Source organism: Belonocnema kinseyi, chromosome 1 (genome assembly GCF_010883055.1).
Source record: "Belonocnema kinseyi isolate 2016_QV_RU_SX_M_011 chromosome 1, B_treatae_v1, whole genome shotgun sequence".
NCBI lineage: Eukaryota > Metazoa > Arthropoda > Insecta > Hymenoptera > Cynipidae > Belonocnema > Belonocnema kinseyi.
In genome coordinates, this window is record NC_046657.1 from 57486769 (window position 1) to 57495364 (window position 8596).

The window sequence follows — 8596 nt, forward strand, 5'->3', positions numbered from 1 at the left end:
CCCCGCCAAGAATTGGATTGTATATGTTCTTGCAATGATTTCTATTCTTGGAAATCGGAAAAAGTATGGTTATGTTCGTTTGTGGTTTTGTAAAATTCAGAATGGACGACCAAATTAAAGTTAAAAACAATATTTTAAAGTAAATTACTGGAGCTTTGCGCTGGGCAGCGTCCGGCCATGGAGCATGGCCGGGGGCTGGCCGGGGAGCCCGACCATGGCCCGGACGAAATGAATTGGTGCTTTACTGGATTCAAAGAATTCGGGTTTCAATTGTATGAAGAGCAGCTTACACTGAAATAAGGGATCAATTTGATTCTTTTTTACTGCACAATTGGAGCATATTAATATACGAAATTCCACACGCCCAACACACAGGTAATATTAACTATTTTCACGTAGTCGTTAAGAGACAAAAATGTATTTAAAAAATAAATATTAAATGGATGCGAGTATTTTAACTTAAAATATTAATCGTCCTGTTTAGAGTAAATACATATATTACATTTTTGATTGGAGTTCCGAATATCGTAAACCGACGATTTCGTTAATACTATGTATATTTATGTATTTTGACGCGCTGATTACGAAAACGATAGTGAAAATTTGCGACTAGTCGATTTTCATGGTGACACCATGAAAAAACTATAAAAATCATGGTTTTTTGCGGTTATCTCAGCAAATATGCAAAATAAATAAAAATTTCTGAAAGAAAAGTTATAGAACTTATCGAAATACAGATTTTTTGTCTGAATTTTTTTTCCTGTGAGTGATACTTTTCGACAAAATGAACTATATAAGGATTAAAATCGTATCTCTATTGGTTTCGGTTTGGTACATTACGTGCAATTTATCATGTAGTTTCGTATGTTTTTTTTGCATAATTCAATTTTAAATACTCACAATTAAACACCCTACAATATAAAAAATGTTTAAATAAAAATGCTGGGTAATTTTGAAGATCTAAACTTAAGTTTTCAACTCTAAGTCTTCCAAATGGAAGAAATTGTTATTGTGTATAATCAGAATTGAAATTGGTTTAATGGTAAAACTTGCATAATTTTCAACGGTTAATTTGGAAAATTAAAAAATTTTCAATTTTAATGATGTATAAATAAAAATACTTAAATTTGAATGATTTTTAAGATAATAAATCAAGTTCAAATTCTAATTCTTCCAAATTGAATAAGTACCAATTGGCAAAATATGAAAAATTTAATTAATTTGTCGGAATAGTTTTTGCTAATAATTAATTAAATTGATTTATTTTTCAATGCAATTAAATGGTACCGTATTATTCAACTAAAATTTTGATTTTATCATTTACATTCTAAATCGAAGTAAGTGGCTAGATCCATTGGACTTTGCCGATACTTCGTTTTCTGTAAGATTTTACAGAAATAAATTTTATTTTCTTGAATAAAAAATGTATAACTGTTGAGTAATTGTGAAAAATTTAATTTTTTATCTATACTTAAAAGTTCGGTAAAGTTTCCTAAGAAAATTTTCTCTGTGCATATTAAATTTAGCTTTATAATTATTATTCATTAATTCCTGTTTATAAGCATATGAATATGATTGCATAGTTAATTATCTTACATTGATCAAATCTATACTTGGTTTTGTTTATTACTGGACCTTTGTTATATCAGCGGTTACCATCTAATCTTTTATCAACTCATGATATCGCGCTCTTAATTACGTTACGATTTCTACTTCATCGCAAGTAATGTCATTATCATAATTAGACTCGAAATCGGCTGAGTTCAAGGAAAGCGACTAATTATATACTTTAAAGTTCGCTGGACAAACATATTTTTAATTTGCTGGTTAAACCGGATTTAACTTTATTAAATTATATACAGTCAGAATGTATGTACTTATATAGTAGAATCGCGATTGTTCTGCCTTCCATTATCCGAGGCTCCGCGTTATCCGAGGAACGGGACTCATCCAAGCATCCCGCATTAACCAAGGTGTATGCTCGGATAATACGGAGAATCGTTAATAAAACAGATATAGCAGCGAAAAAAAGATTGAGCATATTGAATCAGTCCTCCATTACCGACTTCCTTGAGCCGCGTTAGTTACAATTCTTTGTACCATAAGGATAGCTCAGAATGAAATATTGGGACAGAAAGTCCTTTTACTTGGGAAAAAGTAACTCTATCTCAATGAAAAAAAAATTCACTGATTTCGCATTTAGCAAAGCTGATTCGAAATCTTTCTACCCGTTACATGACGTTCCTCGTATCTCGGTGAAATAATATTGTTGTTTTAAGAGCAACAAATCTGGCGAAAATCTCTGTTGGTGAAGCCTTGATTTTGAAAGTGAAATTTCAGTTGTTTCTCAAGTCGCAAAACTGCCCGGAGAAAATTGAAAAACTCAAGTGGATTAATTTTCTATTTGTGAACGAAGCCCAACTTTGAAAAATTAAAAAATATTAAAAATTGTAGCCACCAGAATTGTTAATGCAAGAAAACATTATCCCCGGCTTGAATGGAGTTATCGAGACGAATTAATATTTAAAAGGAAGAGTTTAGTATATTGATAAGACTCGGATCAATAAAAAGTCAATAAAATTGTATATTAAACTGTAAATTGAGTTTGCATAATTTGGACCTTAATGAGCTATGATAAAGTCTCGTAAGGGAATAATAGTACAGTAGAACCTCGATTTTCCGAGGTAATGTGGGGGGGGGGACGTACCTCGGATAAGCGAAAACTCGGATAATACGGAAGAAGTACAAAATTCGGAAGAGTTGTCAATATTTGATATATTTTACATAGAAAAATAAATATAAAAATTTAGCAAATAAAAGTAAACAACTTACGAATTTGGATTTATGTTTAAGGTACAAAGCATTGCAACTAACGTGGCTCAAGGAAGTCGGTATTAAAGCACTGTTTCTATCTGCTCAATCGTTTTTTTAGCTGCAATATCTGTTTTATTAATGATTCTCTATATTATCCGAGCATACACCTCGGTTAGTGCGGAGTGCCTGGATGAGTCCCTTTGCGTCGGATAACGCGGAGCCTCGGATACTCAAAGGCCGGATAATCGAGGTTCTACTGTACTGACAAAAAAATGGTGACAGGTGTCCATTGCCCGGCCGCTCCCAACGGAGAAAACTTGTAAAAAGGGGTCTGATTCGGTTTTAAACATAAATGTTTCTTATAGTCCGAGATCCCACTGCATTTTTTCGAAGGTGAGAACTGATCGTGATAAAAGTTAGTGTAAATGAAAGCTGACACGTAGGCGATTAAGAAACTGCCCGCATGCCAGTTCCAAGTCGGTTCCAACTGAAAATGACGCTGACAATTTTGTTTGATTAGATGTATACACAATTTTATGAGTACTAACCACCAAACATTTTATTCAATCAAATAAGTTTTTATAGTACGTTTTTAGTAAATCAATTTTTTAGAATTAATCAAGCCATCACGATATAAATTGAATAATATCTTAATGAGAATTACAAAAAGAAATTTTTATTGAAATTAAAAGGTTTATTTCAGTAAATTAATTTAATAAATTATAATTGATTATATTAAAGAAAGAAGTATGAATTTTAAATACATTTTTATTAAAAAGTACTAATGAGTTTTATGAGTTTTAATGAGACTTTATCCAAAAAATATTAGCCTTTATGAAAAATAGAAAATTAAGTTTCATTTAAAATTTATTTAAAACATGTGCATATGTTTATAATTTATTAAAAATTTTGTAGTTTATCAAATCGATTTCATTCGACCCCATGTTAATAATCGTACTAAAAAGTTAAACAGTATTACTGTTGAGATTTTTTAAATATAATTTTACTATCAAAAATAGTACTTTCAAATTCGTGCTTCTTCTGCTAATATTTATTAGCTGTATTTCGAGTTTTGCGGCAGATTTTTAAAATAGGATTTCAATTTTTTTTGTATAAATAAACAATTATGACGAAATTAATGGCTATTTTTTCTATTTGACGTTCTTTTTGCTCGTCAATAAGACATAAATTGTTAGAATCCGCTAAGTTTAATAGAGTAACATTAGTTAACGATATTCCAATATTATATAATAAACAATAAAAAATGTTATAATCAAATTATTTGTTGAAAGAATGTTTTTTACGATTTTTCATACTTTTTCGTTTTTTTAAAGTTATATTGCAAGAAATTGGGAAAAAACAATATAATGATGAAAAAACTTCTTCTTGAGATGATAATTGTTAATATTATAAAAAATTCCAATAAACAAATGCATTAATCAGGCATGTTTTGACAGAAAACTTCGTTGTTTTTCATTATATTTTTTTTTAATCAGGAACTTTATGATGAATTAAAAAAATGAATAATTTATTGATTAATCCTATGATTTAAAAAAAAATTAAACAGCTGCATTATTCGGACATTTGTCGGTAATTTTTTTTAACGCTAGTACTTTTTGAGTGCCCCACAAGATTATCATAACAACTTTTTAAATTTTCTTGAAAAATCGGAAATTCAAATTTTGACAGCATAAAAAATAATGAGAAATCCATAAATTATATTGTTCAGTCAAAATATGGAAAATACGGTAAAAGATGAGTAGACAAAAATTGTGCATTTGAAAAAGGTCTACGACCTTGTTATCAATAACTTTTTGATAGGATGCGTAGTTTGTGTTTTAATCCTGAAAAACATCATTAACAGTCAAAAAAAAAATCTTTCCGCTGCGTGGGCACACGCTCATCACAATTTCCCTCTTTTAATTTCTTTTTCATCCCGTAAGTGGGGTTTCTAAAACTTTCATTTTTTATCTTTTTCTTTCTATTTTTTACGATTAAAACTAAAAAACGAAATATAGAAAAATTATTAATAAATTAAATAATTTTTCCATTATTATCATAGAAGGCCCCAATAATACATTTTTAAATTGAAATTGTTTTAAAAAAGGCATAAAATTGATCAATAAATTATGAATTCTTTTTGTTTCTGCATTTGTTTAAAAAAATCATAAGATTAATCAAGCATTTAGGAAGTTTTGTAAAATTAGAATAAAGTTTCTAATTTAATAAAATGACATTAAAAAAATGAATTTATTATAATAAAAGTAAATTTTTTTATAATATTAAAAATAATATGCTCTAAAAGAAATATCATCATTATATTGTTTTTATCAAAATTTCTTGCCATACAACTTTAAAAAACGTAAAATTACAGAAAATAGTGAAAAAATATTCTTTTAACAAATAATTTGTTTATAAAAATTAATTTAATTTATTTAATAACATTTGACAATCAACTTAAAATGTTCATCCTAAGACTCCTTGCTATCATGTTTTTGGTAGTGACCAAAAGATGTTAATTATGCAAACAATTTCTATAAACAAATGCACACTTTGACCATTTTTTTATGAAAAGGCTTGATTCTTTTACGGAATCAACTTAAAATGTTTTTCTTATGACTCCTTGCTATCATATTTTTATAGTGACCAACAAATGTTAATTATTTAAACAATTTTTCTAAACAAATGCACATTTTGACAATTTTTTCATTAATATACTTGATTTTTTTGCGTAATTAATTTAAAACATTTTGCAAAAGAATCTATGCTATCATATTATTAATAGTGACAAATGATAATTATTTAAACGATTTTAATTAACAAATATACATTTTGACCATTTTTTCATGAATAGGTTTAATTGTTTTCAGAATCAATGCGAAATATCTTGAAAAAGAATCCTTGCTATCATATTTTTTATAGTGACAACAAGAATTTTTTTAATCCTAGATATGTTTGCCAAAAAAATTTAACCTATTTATGAAAAAATGGTCAAAATTTGTATTTGTTTATGAAAATCGTTTAAATAATTATCATTTTCTGTCACTATTACAAATTTAATAGCATAGATTCTTTTGTAAGATATTTCAAATTGATTCCGAAACAAAATCTAGCCTATTAATGAAAAAAGGTCAAAATGTGCATTTCTTTAAAGAAATTGTTTAAATAATAAATATTTTTTGAACACTATGAAAAATATGATAGCAAGGACTCTTAGGCAAAACATTTTAAGTTGATTCCGCAAAAAATCAAGCCTTTTCATCTTAGAATGGTCAAAATGTGCATTAGTTTATAAAAATTGTTTAAATAATTAAAATTTGTTGTCACTATGAAAAATATGATAGCAAGGTGTCTAAGGAAAAATAGTTTAAATTGATTCTGCAAAAAAAATCATGCCTTTTCATCAAAAAATGGTCAAAATGTGCAATTGTTTATAAAAACTGTTTAAATAATTGGCTGTCATTAGCTATTCTTAACTTATTGTAAGCGCACATCATTTTCTGAGATACTTTATACAAAATCTATGGGTCAAAATTAGTTAATCATTGCAAATCACGAAAAAATGACTTTTGTTAATTAATTTGTTTTCAACATTATTAAACATTTTTTTGTTACTCTAGCCCACTAATAAATTATTTGTGGTTAGTTTTTACATTGATTTATGACTTTTTTAAAATGAATTTCAAAGTCTTAGAAGAAATGGTATCATGGAAAAGTTTAGCAACAAAAAGTTGTAAGTTTGTTGTTAAATAACAAATTTCTGTGAACTCAAAATGAAAATTGCGCAGTTAGATGGTATACCTGAAGGCCTTATGGTTAATTCTAAAAAATAAAAATCCGTTAAGAATTGCACTGTCAGACAATTTTTGTCCGAAAAATGTGTTTTTTCTCCCACTGTGCGGCGCGGCGCACAGTGGGGTATTTTGGATTTGTTCGTGCAAAAAATCGACGACTCGTCAATTTTCAATCGAATTGAATTTTTGTTTTTTTAAAATACTCGTGAATAAACGTACTGTCGGATAGATTCGCCATTATTACGGTTTGAATCGTCAGTACGTCAAAAAAAAAAAAAAACGTCGACCAACGTCGGCAGTTGTCGGCCGATTCTTAGACTATTCAGATGTCAGTAATATTTGGTAATTCGTAGAAACATTGCTATCTATGTTTTCAACCAATAAGTGCAAACCTTTTTATTCTCATTCTACTTTTGTAATAAGAGTTATAAATAATATTTAATAAACGTTCATAACGTTAATACTTTTATTTTAAAATTATTCGACAGCGAAACGTTTATTCTGAAGAAATCAACGAAAGAGTATTTTATAGAATTCTAAATCTTTTTTTCTTACAGTTTTTATTAAAATGAACGTTTATTAACTATTATTTAAAACTTTTATTGCAAAAATAGAATGTGAATAGAAAGGTTTGCACTTGATATGGTTGAAAACATAAATAACAATGAGCATGAAGCATTGTTTGTACGAATTACCAAATATTACTCACATCTGAATACCCTAAAAATCGGCCGACGACTGCCGACGTTCGTTGACGTTTTTTTGACATACTGAAGATTTAAACCGTAATAGTTTGTTATCTATCCGATAGTAAATTTATTCACGAGTATTTTAAAAAAACAAAAATTCAATTCGGTTCAAAATTGACGAGTCGTCGATTTTTTGCACGAACAAATCCAAAATATCCCACTGTGTGGCGGCTCGCATGTTAGGTATATGATTTAGCGTGTGTCGTGCGTGCCACTCCTGATGACTTCTGACTCGTGTGTCTCGCCGTGTAGTGCGTGCCGGCGCACAGTGGGGTGATATCGGAAAACGAGGTTCAAAATGACATTTAGAACGCAATTATGCACCGATTTTAGAATTTTTTTTTTTGAAAAATTCAGAACTAAATTTTTCAGAAAATGGTGAGAGTAGATTTTTTATTTTTTTGTTTATTTAATTTTTATTTTAATGCAAACATCGAAAAAAATGTCGATTTTTCTAATTTCACTTTTTATCTTCTAGACCAAATTTTTCTTATACTTCTCGTCCCTTGAATTTAGTGCACAGGGGTATATGAAATATAAAAAAATTCTTAACTTGCATAGTTAATTGTTATAAACAAATTGTATTAACAAATACTCGACATTAAGGGTTATTCGACTTCAACGTATATTTCTGCTCTGAAATCGCTTGCTTTCATTGTGAGGATGATACGTGAATATTTAAATTCAACATTAAATGTTATTTGTTTATTTTATAAACAAATTATATAAACAAATTCACATTTTGGCCGTTTTTAGGCGAAAAGAAACCGTTTTTTCTTTCTACCTTGTTGCAATTATGTTGCCAGTGATGTTATCTGAAAAAAAATTTGCCACCTATCAATATTTGTTTATTTATAAACAAATTATATAAAAAAATTCACATTTTGGCCGTTTTTAGGCGAAAAGGAACCGTTTTTTCTTCCTATTGTATTGAAATTATGTTGGCAGTGATTTTTTCGAAAAAAAATTTGCCACCCATAAATATTCGTTCATTTTATAAACAAATTATATAAACAAATTCACATTTTGGACGTTATTAAACAAAAATTAATCGGTTTTTCCTCTCACCTTGCTGAAATTATATTTACAATGATGTTTTCTAAAAAAATTTTTACAAACCAGCAATAGATGTTTATGTTATAAATAAATTATATGAACAAATGCACATTTTGGAAAAATGTTGCCAAGCATCACTAATCGTTTATTTTATAAACGAATGTACATTGCAGATATTTATGG